At 38.1% G+C, this 14,877-nt stretch overlaps 2 non-coding genes across 2 annotated transcripts; both read right to left on the bottom strand.

The window, feature by feature from the left end:
• Positions 1–3,558: 3,558 nt before the first annotated feature.
• On the bottom strand, positions 3,559–3,662 carry LOC130958886 (small nucleolar RNA R71). Its single transcript, XR_009077989.1, has one exon. It is a non-coding gene; the product is annotated as a small nucleolar RNA R71 (small nucleolar RNA).
• Positions 3,663–12,519: 8,857 nt separating this feature from the next.
• Positions 12,520–12,623, bottom strand: LOC130959262 (small nucleolar RNA R71). The gene has a single exon (XR_009078355.1). It is a non-coding gene; the product is annotated as a small nucleolar RNA R71 (small nucleolar RNA).
• Positions 12,624–14,877: the final 2,254 nt, after the last annotated feature.

Consider the following 14,877-nt stretch of genomic DNA (forward strand, 5'->3'; position numbering starts at 1 on the left):
AATATATAATAGTTCATACTTTATTCGAAGAATGACGACGTAACTTGGCGTTGAACGCCAAGTACATGCTGCTGTCTGGAGTTAAACGCCAGAAAAACGTCATGATCCGGAGTTGAACGCCCAAAACACGTCATAACTCGAAGTTCAACTCCAAGAGAAGCCTCAGCTCGTGGATTGATCAAGCTCAGCCCAAACACACCAAGTGGGCCCCGGAAGTGGATTTATGCATCAATTACTTACTCATGTAAACCCTAGTAGCTAGTCTAGTATATATAGGACATTTATCTATTGTATTAGACATCTTTTGACCACTTTAAGTCATTATTCATTCGGTCACTTGATCATGGAGAGGGCTGGCCATTCGGCCATGCCTGAACCTCTTTTGCTTATGTATTTTCAACGGTGGAGTTTCTGCACACAATAGATTAAGGGTGTGGAGCTCTGCTGTACCTCAAGTATTAATGAAGTTCTACTTTCTTTTATTCAATTCCTCTTTTATTCTTATTCCAAGATATTCATTTGTACCCAAGAACATGATGAATGTGATGAGTTAGATAACCCTCATTATCATTCTCACTTATGAACGCGCGTGATTGACAACCACTTACGTTCTACATGCAACAGAGCTTGAATGTGTATCTCTTAGATTCCCCAATAGAATCTTCGTGGTATAAGCTAGATAGATGGCGGCATTTATGAGGATCCGGAAAGTCTCACCTTGTCTGTGGTATTCCGAGTAGGATCCTGGGAATCCGGAAAGTCTAACCTTGTCTGTGGTATTCCGAGTAGGATTCCGGTAATGAATGACTGTGACGTGCTTCAAACTTGCAAGTGCTGGGCGTTAGTGACAGACGCAAAAGAATCAAGGGATTCTATTCCAGTAGACGCGGGAACCAACCAGTGATTAGCCGTACTGTGACAGAGTGCGTGAGCATTAGTTTTCACTGCGAGGATGGGATGTAGCCATCAACCATGGGTGATGCCTCCAGATGATTAGCTGTGCGAGTGACAGCCGCATAGGATATTTTCCCGAGAGGATTGAAAGTAGCCACCGCTGATGGTGAACCCCTATACACAGCTTGCCATGGAAAGGAGTAAGAAAGGATTGAGTAGAAGCAGTAGGAGAGCAGGCGTCCTTGAGCTCTACAGCATCTCCATCCGCTTATCTGAAATTCCCACCAATGAATCTGCATAAGTATTTTATCCCTTTTATTATTTCTTTTTATTTATTATTTATTCCAATAATCACAATTACCCTTTAATCTATCTAACTGAGATTTACAAGGTGACCATAGCTTGCTTCATACCAACAATCTCTGTGGATTCGACCCTTACTCACGTAAGGTATTACTTGGACGACCCAGTACACTTGCTGGTTAGTTGAACGGAGTTGTGAATTCAGCTGGTGCCCCTTAGAAGCCTTCATCTCAAAATAATTAGAACATGGATCACAATTTCGTCCACCAAGTTTTTGGCGCCGTTGCCGGGGATTGTTCGAGTATGGACAACTGACGGTTCATCTTGTTGCTCAGATTAGGTAATTTTCTTTTTAAAAATCTTTTTCAAAATTTTTCTTTTATTTTTCGTTTTTCTAAACTTTATTTTCGAAAAAATTTTATAAAAATACAAAAAAATCATAAAATCACAAAAATCAAAAATATTTTGTGTTTCTTGTTTGAGTCTTGAGTCAATTTTTAAGTTTGGTGTCAATTGCATGCTTTTAAAAAATTTTCTTGCATTTTTTTCGAAATTCCCATGCATTCATAGTGTTCTTCATGATCTTCAAGTTGTTCTTGATAAGTCCTCTTGTTTGATCTTGATGATTTCTTGTTTTATGTCTTTTCTTGTTTTTCATGTGCATTTTTTGTTTGTTAGAGTACATGCATCAAAGATTTCTAAGTTTGGTGTCTTGCATGTTTTCTTTGCATAAAAATTTTTTTTCAAAATTATGTTCTTGATGTTCATCATGATCTTCAAAGTGTTCTTGGTGTTCATCTTGACATTCATAGCATTCTTGCATGCATTCATTGTTTTGATCTAAAAATTTCATGCATTGAGTAATTTTGTTGTTTTTCTCTCTCATAATTAAAAATTCAAAAATAAAAAAGAATATCTTTTCCTTATTTCCCTCCAAATTTTCGAAATTTTGGGTTGACTTGGTCAAAAATTTTTAAAATTAGTTGTTTCTTACAAGTCAAGTCAAAATTTCAATTTTAAAATCTTATCTTTTCAAAATCTTTTTCAAAAATCATATCCTCTTCATTTTTTTTCTATTTTTCGAAAATTTCAAAAATATTTTTCAAATTATTTTCAAAATCTTTTTCTTATCTTTTATATCTAATTTTCGAAAATTAGCTAACAATTAATGTAATTGGTTCAAAATTTGAAGTTTGTTACTTTCTTGTTAAGAAGGTTCAATCTTTAAATTCTAGAATCTTATCTTGTAGTTTCTTGTTGGTTAAGTCATTTTAAAAACTTAAATCTTTTTCAAAATATCTTTTTCTTAAAACTTTTATCTTATCTTTTATCTTATCCTGTTTAAAATTTTATATTTTCAAAATTTGATTTCAAAATATCTTATCTAACTTCTTATCCTCTTATCTTTTTCAAATTTGATTTCAAATCTTTTTCAATCAACTAACTAACTTGTTGTTTGTTTCTTATCTTTTTTTTAAAACCAAATAACTACTTTTCTCTCTCCTATTTTCGAAAATATCTCACTCTTTTTCAAAAATTCTTTTTAATTAACTAATTGTTTCAAATTTTAATTTTAATTACATTTATCTTTAATTTTCGAAAATCACTAACTCTTTTTCAAAATTATTTTTCGAATTCTCCCTCCTCTTTTCTTATTCTATTTAATTATTTAATTACTAACACTTCTCTTCACCTCTCCTCATCCAAAAATCCGAACCCTCTTCTTCATTCTTCTACCCCCTTTCTTTTTCTACTAACATAAAGGAATCTCTATACTGTGACATAGAGGATTCCTCTTTCTTTTCTTGTTTTCTTCTCTTTCATATGAGCAGGAACAGGGAAAAAGACACTCTTGTTGAAATTGATCCAGAACCTGAAAGGACTCTGAAGAGAAAATTAAGAGAAGCTAAATTACAACAATCCAGAAGAGACCTTCTAGAAATTTTCGAACAAGAGAAAGAGATGGCAGCTGAAAATAATAATAATAATGCAAGGAGAATGCTTGGTGACTTCACAAAGCCAACGTCCAAATTTGATGGAAGAAGCATCTCCATTCCTGCCATTGGAGCCAATAACTTTGAGCTTAAGCCTCAACTAGTTGCTTTAATGCAACAAAACTGCAAGTTTTATGGACTTCCATCTGAAGATCCTTACCAGTTTTTAACTGAATTCTTGCAGATCTGTGAGACTGTAAAGACGAATGGAGTTGATCCTGAGGTCTACAGACTCATGCTTTTCCCTTTTGCTATAAGAGACAGAGCTAGAGTATGGTTGGATTCACAACCCAAGGATAGCCTGGACTCATGGGATAAGCTAGTCACTGCCTTCTTGGATAAATTCTTTCCTCCTCAAAAGTTGAGCAAGCTGAGAGTGGATGTTCAAACCTTCAAACAAAAAGATGGTGAATCCCTCTATGAAGCTTGGGAAAGATACAAGCAGTTGACCAAGAGATGTCCATCTGACATATTTTCAGAATGGACCATATTAGATATATTCTATTATGGTCTCTCTGAATTTTCGAAAATGTCATTGGACCATTCTGCAGGTGGATCTATCCACCTGAAGAAAACGCCTGAAGAGGCTCAAGAGCTCATTGACATGGTTGCAAACAACCAGTTCATGTACACCTCTGAGAGGAATTCCGTGAATAATGGGTACCTCAGAAGAAAGGAGTTCTTGAAATTGATGCTCTGAATGCCATATTGCTCAGAACAAAATGTTGACTCAACAGGTCAACATGATCTCTCAAAATCTGAATGGATTGCAACATGCATCCAACAGTACTAGAGGCAGCGTCTAAAGAAGCTTATGATCCTGAGAACCCTGCCATGGCAGAGGTTAATTACATGGGTGAACCTTATGGAAACACCTATAACTCATCATGGAGAAATCATCCAAATTTCTCCTGGAAGGATCAGCAAAAGCCTCAACAAGGCTTTAACAATGGTGGACGCAATAGGCTGAACAATAGTAAGCCATATCCATCATCTTCTCAGCAACAGACAGAGAGCTCCGAACAAAACAATTCTAATTTAGCCAATATAGTCTTTGATCTGTCAAAGGCCACTTTTAGCTTCATGAATGAAGCAAGATCCTCCATTAGAAATCTGGAGGCACAAGTAGGCCAGCTGAGTAAGAAAGTTATTGAAACTCCTCCCAGTATTCTCCCAAGCAATACAGAAGAAAATCCAAAAGGAGAGTGCAAGGCCATTGACATAGTCAATATGGCCGAATACACAAGGGAGGAGGAGGACGAAAATCCTAGTGAGGAAGACCTCCTGGGACGTTCATCAAGCAAGAAGGAGTTTTCTATTAAGGATCCTGAGGAATCTGAGGCTCATCTAGAGACCATAGAGATTCCTTTAAATCTCCTTCTCCCATTCATGAGCTCTGAAGAATATTCATCCTCTGAAGAGAATGAAGATGTGACTGGAGAGCAAGTTGCTCAATACTTAGGAGCTATCATGAAACTGAACGCCAAGCTGTTTGGTAATGAGACTTGGGAAAGTGAACCTCCCTTGCTCATTAGTGAACTAGATACTTGGATTCAGAGAACTCTACCTCAAAAGAAACAAGATCCTGGCAAGTTCTTAATACCTTGCACCATTGGCACCATGAGCTTTGAAAAAGCTCTATGTGATCTTGGGTCAGGGATAAATCTTATGCCACTCTCTGTAATGGAGAAGCTGGGAATCATTGAGGTACAACCTGCCTTGTTCTCATTACAATTGGCAGATAAGTCCATAAGACAAGCCTATGGAATAGTAGAGGACGTGCTAGTAAGGGTTGAAGGCCTTTACATCCCTGCTGATTTCATATCCTAGACACTAGGAAGGAAGATGATGAATGCATCATCCTAGGAAGACCTTTCCTAGCCACAGCAGAAGCTATGATAGATGTCAACAGAGGAGAGTTAGTCCTTCAATTGAATGGGGACTACCTTGTGTTTCAGGCACATAGCCATCCCTCTGTGACAAAAGAGAGTAAGCATGAAGAGCTTCTCTCAGTTCAGAGTCAAGAAGAGCCCACACAGTCAAACTCTAAGTTTGGTGTTGTGAGGCCACAACCAAACTCTAAGTTTGGTGTTCAAACCCCATATCCAAACTCTAAGTTTGGTGTTGGGACCACACTAAATTGACCTGATCACCATGTGGCTCCATGAGAGCCACTGTCAAGCTACTGACATTAAAGAAGCGCTTGTTGGGAGGCAACCCAATTTTATTTATCTAATTTTATTTTATTTTGTTTCTTGTTTATTTTTGTGTTTTACTAGGTACATGATCATGAGGAGTCACGAAAAAAATCAAAAAAATTAAAAACAGAGTCAAAAACAGAAGAAAAAAAATTTTCACCCTGGAGGCAGCGCAGACTGGCGTTCAACGCCAGTAAGGTGCATCTGGCCGGCGTTCAACGCCAGAACAAAGCACCATTCTGGCGCTGAACGCCCAAAACAAGCAACAACCTGGCGTTAAACGCCAGGATGGTGCACAGAGAGGACAAACTGGCGCTGAACGCCAGGAACAAGCATGAAACTGGCGTTCAACGCCAGAAACATGCATTACATGGGCGTTGAACGCCTAGAACATGCATCAATGGGCGTTTGAACGCCAGAATGATGCATGGAGGCATTTTACATGCCTATATGGTGAAGGAATGGTATTTGTTTTCACCTCAGGATCTGTGGACCCCACAGGATCCTCACCTCAGGATCTGTGGACCCCACAGGATCCCCACCTACCATATTCCCACCTTACCTTTTAATCCTAATCACACTCTTCTAATCCAAATCTCATTTCACTCTTCCCCATATCACACTTCCCAAAAACCTTCACCAATCACCTCAAATCCTCTTCCCAATTACCCCATTCACCATTCACATCAACCTCCTCTTCCCCATAAACCCCACCTACCCTCATAAAATTCAAATTCAATTCCCCACCCATTCCCACCCAAATGACCGAACTCCCACCCTCCCTCTCCCTATAAATAGCCTTCCATTCTTCTTTATTTTCACACAACACAACCCCCTTTCTTCTCCTATATAGCCGAACCTACTTCTCTCCCTCTCTCCCATATTCTCTTCTTCTTCTTCTACTATTCTTTTCTTTCTTGCTCGAGGACGAGCAAATTTTAAGTTTGGTGTGGTAAAAGCATAAGCTTTTTTTTTGTTTTTCCATTACCAATGGCACCTAAGGCCGGAGTTTCCTCAAGAAAAGGGAAAGGGAAAGCAAAAGCTTCCACCTCCGAGTCATGGGAGATGGAAAGATTCATCTCCAAGAGCCATCAAGACCACTTCTATGATGTTGTGGCAAAGAAGAAGGTGATCCCTGAGGTCCCTTTCAAGCTCAAAAAGAATGAGTATCCGAAAATCCGACATGAAGTTCAAAGAAGAGGTTGGGAAGTCTTAACCAACCCCATGCAACAAGTTGGAATATTAATGGTTCAAGAGTTCTATGCTAATGCATGGATCACTAGGAACCATGATCAAAGTATGAACCCGAATCCAAAGAATTATCTCACAATGGTTAGGGGGAAATACTTGGATTTCAGTCCAGAAAATGTGAGGTTGGCATTTCACTTACCCATGATGCAAGGTGATGAACGTCCCTACACAAGAAGGGTCAACTTTAATCAAAGGTTGGACCAAGTCCTAATGGACATTTGTGTGGAAGGCGCCCAATGGAGAATAGACTCCAAAGGCAAGCCAGTCCAACTAAGAAGACTGGACCTCAAGCCTGTAGCTAGAGGATGGTTAGAGTTCATCCAAAGATCCATCCTTCCCACAAGCAATCGATCTGAAGTTACTGTGGATCGGGCCATCATGATTCATAGCATCATGATTGGAGAGGAAGTGGAAGTTCATGAAGTCATCTCCAATGAACTCTACAAAATAGCTGACAAGCCTTCACACATGGCACGACTAGCCTTCCCCCACCTTATATGCCATCTATGTTACTCAGCTGGAGTCATCATAGATGGAGATGTCTCCATTGAAGAAGACAAGCCCATCACCAAGAAAAGGATGGAGCAAACAAGAGAAGTTCCTCACGGCCCTCAAGAAGAACATGAGGAAATTCATCATCAACAAATGCCTCAAGGAATGCACTTTCCTCCCAACAACTATTGGGAGCAACTCAACACCTCCTTAGAAGATTTGAGCCATAATGTTGAACAACTAAGGGTGGAACATCATGAACACTCCATCATTCTCCAAGAAATAAGAGAAGATCAAAGAGCAATGAGGGAGGAGCAACAAAGGCAAGGAAGGGACATAGAAGAGCTTAAGAACATCATTGGTCCTTCAAGAAGAAGACGCCACTAAAGGTGGATTCATTCCTTGTCTTTATTTCTTTCTGTTTTCGGTTTTTAATTATTGTGTTTATCTATGTTTTGTGTCTTTATTCATGATCATTAGTATGTAACCATGCCTTAAAGCTATGAATAAAATCCATGAATCCTTCACCTCTCTTAAATGAAAAATGTTTTAATTCAAAAGAACAAGAAGTACATGAATTTCGAATTTATCCTTGAATTTAATTTAATTATATTGATGTGGTGACAATACTTTTTATTTTCTGAATGAATGCTTGAACAGTGCATATGTCTTTTGATCTTGTAGTTTATGAATGTTAAAATTGTTGGCTCTTGAAAGAATGATGAACAAAGAGAAATGTTATTGAGGATCTGAAAAATCATGAAATTGATTCTTGAAGCAAGAAAAAGCAGTGAAAAAGAAAGCTTGCGAAAAAAAAAAGAAGAAAAAAAAATGGCGGAAAAAAAAATAGAAAAAAAAAAGAAGGAGCAGTAGAAAAAGCCAATAGCCCTTAAAACCAAAAGGCAAGGGTAAAAAGGATCCAAGGCTTTGAGCATCAATGGATAGGAGGGCCTAAGGAAATTAAATCCAGGCCTAAGCGGCTAAATCAAGCTGTCCCTAACCATGTGCTTGTGTCATGAAGGTCCAAGAAAAAAGCTTGAGACTGAGTGGTTAAAGTCGTGATCCAAAGCAAAAGAGTGTGCTTAAGAGCTCTGGACACCACTAACTGGGGACTTTAGCAAAGCTGAGTCACAATCTGAAAAGGTTCACCCAGTTATGTGTCTGTGGCATTTATGTATCTGGTGGTAATACTGGAAAACAAAATGCTTAGGGCCACAGCCAAGACTCATAAGTAGCTGTGTTCAAGAATCAACATGCTTAACTAGGAAAGTCAATAACACCATCCGAAATTCTAAGTTCCTAGAGAAGCCAATCATTCTAAACTTCAAAGGAAAAAGTGAGATGCCAAAACTGTTCAGAAGCAAAAAGCTACAAGTCCCGCTCATCTAATTATAATTAATATTCATTGATATTTTGGAATTTATAGTATATTCTCTTCTTTTTATCCTATTTGATTTTCAGTTGCTTGGGGACAAGCAACAATTTAAGTTTGGTGTTGTGATGAGCGGATAATTTATACGCTTTTTGGCATTGTTTTTAGGTAGTTTTTAGTAAGTTCAAGCTACTTTTAGGGATGTTTTCATTAGTTTTTATGTTAAATTCACATTTCTAGACTTTACTATGAGTTTGTGTGTTTTTCTGTGATTTCAGGTAAATTCTGACTGAAATTGAGGGATTTGAGCAAAACTCTGAAAAAGGCTGACAAAAGGACTGCTGATGCTGTTGGATTCTGACCTCCCTGCACTCGAAATGGATTTTCTGGAGCTACAGAACTCCAAATGGCGCGCTCTCAGCGGCGTTGAAAAGTAGACATCCAGGGCTTTCCAGCAATATATAATAGTCCATACTTTATTCGAAGAATGACGACGTAACTTGGCGTTGAACGCCAAGTACATGCTGCTGTCTGGAGTTAAACGCCAGAAAAACGTCATGATCCGGAGTTGAACGCCCAAAACACGTCATAACTCGAAGTTCAACTCCAAGAGAAGCCTCAGCTCGTGGATTGATCAAGCTCAGCCCAAACACACACCAAGTGGGCCCCGGAAGTGGATTTATGCATCAATTACTTACTCATGTAAACCCTAGTAGCTAGTCTAGTATATATAGGACATTTATCTATTGTATTAGACATCTTTTGACCACTTTAAGTCATTATTCATTCGGTCACTTGATCATGGAGAGGGCTGGCCATTCGGCCATGCCTGAACCTCTTTTGCTTATGTATTTTCAACGGTGGAGTTTCTGCACACCATAGATTAAGGGTGTGGAGCTCTGCTGTACCTCAAGTATTAATGAAGTTCTACTTTCTTTTATTCAATTCCTCTTTTATTCTTATTCCAAGATATTCATTCGTACCCAAGAACATGATGAATGTGATGAGTTAGATAACCCTCATTATCATTCTCACTTATGAACGCGCGTGATTGACAACCACTTACGTTCTACATGCAACAGAGCTTGAATGTGTATCTCTTAGATTCCCCAACAGAATCTTCGTGGTATAAGCTAGATAGATGGCGGCATTTATGAGGATCCAGAAAGTCTCACCTTATCTGTGGTATTCCGAGTAGGATCCTGGGAATCCGGAAAGTCTAACCTTGTCTGTGGTATTCCGAGTAGGATTCCGGTAATGAATGACTGTGACGTGCTTCAAACTTGCAAGTGCTGGGCGTTAGTGACAGACGCAAAAGAATCAAGGGATTCTATTCCAGTAGACGCGGGAACCAACCAGTGATTAGCCGTACTGTGACAGAGTGCGTGAGCATTAGTTTTCACTGCGAGGATGGGATGTAGCCATCAACCATGGGTGATGCCTCCAGATGATTAGCTGTGCGAGTGACAGCCGCATAGGATATTTTCCCGAGAGGATTGAAAGTAGCCACCGCTGATGGTGAACCCCTATACACAGCTTGCCATGGAAAGGAGTAAGAAAGGATTGAGTAGAAGCAGTAGGAGAGCAGGCGTCCTTGAGCTCTACAGCATCTCCATCCGCTTATCTGAAATTCCCACCAATGAATCTGCATAAGTATTTTATCCCTTTTATTATTTCTTTTTATTATTATTTATTCCAATAATCACAATTACCCTTTAATCTATCTAACTGAGATTTACAAGGTGACCATAGCTTGCTTCATACCAACAATCTCTGTGGATTCGACCCTTACTCACGTAAGGTATTACTTGGACGACCCAGTACACTTGCTGGTTAGTTGAACGGAGTTGTGAATTCAGCTGGTGCCCCTTAGAAGCCTTCATCTCAAAATAATTAGAACATGGATCACAATTTCGTCCACCAAGTTTTTGGCGCCGTTGCCGGGGATTGTTCGAGTATGGACACTGACGGTTCATCTTGTTGCTCAGATTAGGTAATTTTCTTTTTAAAATCTTTTTCAAAATTTTTCTTTTATTTTTCGTTTTTCTAAACTTTATTTTCGAAAAAATTTTATAAAAATACAAAAAAATCATAAAATCACAAAAATCAAAAATATTTTGTGTTTCTTGTTTGAGTCTTGAGTCAATTTTTAAGTTTGGTGTCAATTGCATGCTTTTAAAAATTTTTCTTGCATTTTTTTCGAAATTCCCATGCATTCATAGTGTTCTTCATGATCTTCAAGTTGTTCTTGATAAGTCCTCTTGTTTGATCTTGATGATTTCTTGTTTTATGTCTTTTCTTGTTTTTCATGTGCATTTTTTGTTTGTTAGAGTACATGCATCAAAGATTTCTAAGTTTGGTGTCTTGCATGTTTTCTTTGCATAAAATTTTTTTTTCAAAATTATGTTCTTGATGTTCATCATGATCTTCAAAGTGTTCTTGGTGTTCATCTTGACATTCATAGCATTCTTGCATGCATTCATTGTTTTGATCTAAAAATTTCATGCATTGAGTAATTTTGTTGTTTTTCTCTCTCATAATTAAAAATTCAAAAATAAAAAAAGAATATCTTTTCCTTATTTCCCTCCAAATTTTCGAAATTTTGGGTTGACTTGGTCAAAAATTTTTAAAATTAGTTGTTTCTTACAAGTCAAGTCAAAATTTCAATTTTAAAATCTTATCTTTTCAAAAGCTTTTTCAAAATCATATCCTCTTCATTTTTTCTATTTTCGAAAATTTCAAAAATATTTTTCAAATTATTTTCAAAATCTTTTTCTTATCTTTTATATCTAATTTTCGAAAATTAGCTAACAATTAATGTAATTGGTTCAAAAATTTGAAGTTTGTTACTTTCTTGTTAAGAAAGGTTCAATCTTTAAATTCTAGAATCTTATCTTGTAGTTTCTTGTTGGTTAAGTCATTTTAAAAAATTAAATCTTTTTCAAAATATCTTTTTCTTAAAACTTTTATCTTATCTTTTTATCTTATCCTGTTTAAAATTTTATATTTTTCAAAATTTGATTTCAAAATATCTTATCTAACTTCTTATCCTCTTATCTTTTTCAAATTTGATTTTCAAATCTTTTTCAATCAACTAACTAACTTGTTGTTTGTTTCTTATCTTTTTTTTAAAACCAAATAACTACTTTTCTCTCTCCTATTTTCGAAAATATCTCACTCTTTTTCAAAAATTCTTTTTAATTAACTAATTGTTTCAAATTTTAATTTTAATTACATTTATCTTTAATTTTCGAAAATCACTAACTCTTTTTCAAAATTATTTTTCGAATTCTCCCTCCTCTTTTCTTATTCTATTTAATTATTTAATTACTAACACTTCTCTTCACCTCTCCTCATCCAAAAATCCGAACCCTCTTCTTCATTCTTCTACCCCCTTTCTTTTTCTACTAACATAAAGGAATCTCTATACTGTGACATAGAGGATTCCTCTTTCTTTTCTTGTTTTCTTCTCTTTCATATGAGCAGGAACAGGGAAAAAGACACTCTTGTTGAAATTGATCCAGAACCTGAAAGGACTCTGAAGAGAAAATTAAGAGAAGCTAAATTACAACAATCCAGAAGAGACCTTCTAGAAATTTTCGAACAAGAGAAAGAGATGGCAGCTGAAAATAATAATAATAATGCAAGGAGAATGCTTGGTGACTTCACAAAGCCAACGTCCAAATTTGATGGAAGAAGCATCTCCATTCCTGCCATTGGAGCCAATAACTTTGAGCTTAAGCCTCAACTAGTTGCTTTAATGCAACAAAACTGCAAGTTTTATGAACTTCCATCTGAAGATCCTTACCAGTTTTTAACTGAATTCTTGCAGATCTGTGAGACTGTAAAGACGAATGGAGTTGATCCTGAGGTCTACAGACTCATGCTTTTCCCTTTTGCTATAAGAGACAGAGCTAGAGTATGGTTGGATTCACAACCCAAGGATAGCCTGGACTCATGGGATAAGCTAGTCACTGCCTTCTTGGATAAATTCTTTCCTCCTCAAAAGTTGAGCAAGCTGAGAGTGGATGTTCAAACCTTCAAACAAAAAGATGGTGAATCCCTCTATGAAGCTTGGGAAAGATACAAGCAGTTGACCAAGAGATGTCCATCTAACATGTTTTCAGAATGGACCATATTAGATATATTCTATTATGGTCTCTCTGAATTTTCGAAAATGTCATTGGACCATTCTGCAGGTGGATCTATCCACCTGAAGAAAACGCCTGAAGAGGCTCAAGAGCTCATTGACATGGTTGCAAACAACCAGTTCATGTACACCTCTGAGAGGAATTCCGTGAATAATGGGGTACCTCAGAAGAAAGGAGTTCTTGAAATTGATGCTCTGAATGCCATATTGGCTCAGAACAAAATGTTGACTCAACAGGTCAACATGATCTCTCAAAATCTGAATGGATTGTAACATGCATCCAACAGTACTAGAGAGGCAGCGTCTGAAGAAGCTTATGATCCTGAGAACCCTGCCATGGCAGAGGTTAATTACATGGGTGAACCTTATGGAAACACCTATAACTCATCATGGAGAAATCATCCAAATTTCTCCTGGAAGGATCAGCAAAAGCCTCAACAAGGCTTTAACAATGGTGGATGCAATAGGCTGAACAATAGTAAGCCATATCCATCATCTTCTCAGCAACAGACAGAGAGCTCCGAACAAAACAATTCTAATTTAGCCAATATAGTCTCTGATCTGTCAAAGGCCACTTTTAGCTTCATGAATGAAACAAGATCCTCCATTAGAAATCTGGAGGCACAAGTAGGCCAGCTGAGTAAGAAAGTTATTGAAACTCCTCCCAGTATTCTCCCAAGCAATACAGAAGAAAATCCAAAAGGAGAGTGCAAGGCCATTGACATAGTCAATATGCCCGAATACACAAGGGAGGAGGAGGACGAAAATCCTAGTGAGGAAGACCTCCTGGGACGTTCCTCAAGCAAGAAGGAGTTTCCTATTAAGGATCCTGAGGAATCTGAGGCTCATCTAGAGACCATAGAGATTCCTTTAAATCTCCTTCTCCCATTCATGAGCTCTGAAGAATATTCATCCTCTGAAGAGAATGAAGATGTGACTGGAGAGCAAGTTGCTCAATACTTAGGAGCTATCATGAAACTGAACGCCAAGCTGTTTGGTAATGAGACTTGGGAAAGTGAACCTCCCTTGCTCATTAGTGAACTAGATACTTGGATTCAGAGAACTCTACCTCAAAAGAAATAAGATCCTGGCAAGTTCTTAATACCTTGCACCATTGGCACCATGAGCTTTGAAAAAGCTCTATGTGATCTTGGGTCAGGGATAAATCTTATGCCACTCTCTGTAATGGAGAAGCTGGGAATCATTGAGGTACAACCTGCCTTGTTCTCATTACAATTGGCAGATAAGTCCATAAGACAAGCCTATGGAATAGTAGAGGACGTGCTAGTAAGGGTTGAAGGCCTTTACATCCCTGCTGATTTCATAATCCTAGACACTAGGAAGGAAGATGATGAATGCATCATCCTAGGAAGACCTTTCCTAGCCACAGCAGAAGCTATGATAGATGTCAACAGAGGAGAGTTAGTCCTTCAATTGAATGGGGACTACCTTGTGTTTCAGGCACATAGCCATCCCTCTGTGACAAAAGAGAGTAAGCATGAAGAGCTTCTCTCAGTTCAGAGTCAAGAAGAGCCCACACAGTCAAACTCTAAGTTTGGTGTTGTGAGGCCACAACCAAACTCTAAGTTTGGTGTTCAAACCCCATATCCAAACTCTAAGTTTGGTGTTGGGACCACACTAAATTGACCTGATCACCATGTGGCTCCATGAGAGCCACTGTCAAGCTACTGACATTAAAGAAGCGCTTGTTGGGAGGCAACCCAATTTTATTTATCTAATTTTATTTTATTTTGTTTCTTGTTTATTTTTGTGTTTTACTAGGTACATGATCATGAGGAGTCACGAAAAAAATCAAAAAAATTAAAAACAGAGTCAAAAACAGAAGAAAAAAATTTTTCACCCTGGAGGCAGCGCAGACTGGCGTTCAACGCCAGTAAGGTGCATCTGGCCGGCGTTCAACGCCAGAACAAAGCACCATTCTGGCGCTGAACGCCCAAAACAAGCAACAACCTGGCGTTAAACGCCAGGATGGTGCACAGAGAGGACAAACTGGCGCTGAACGCCAGGAACAAGCATGAAACTGGCGTTCAACGCCAGAAACATGCATTACATGGGCGTTGAACGCCCAGAACATGCATCAATGGGCGTTTGAATGCCAGAATGATGCATGGAGGCATTTTACATGCCTATATGGTGAAGGAATGGTATTTGTTTTCACCTCAGGATCTGTGGACCCCACAGGATCCTCACCTCAGGATCTGT

This window comes from Arachis stenosperma, chromosome 10 (assembly GCF_014773155.1).
Source record: "Arachis stenosperma cultivar V10309 chromosome 10, arast.V10309.gnm1.PFL2, whole genome shotgun sequence".
Lineage (NCBI taxonomy): Eukaryota > Viridiplantae > Streptophyta > Magnoliopsida > Fabales > Fabaceae > Arachis > Arachis stenosperma.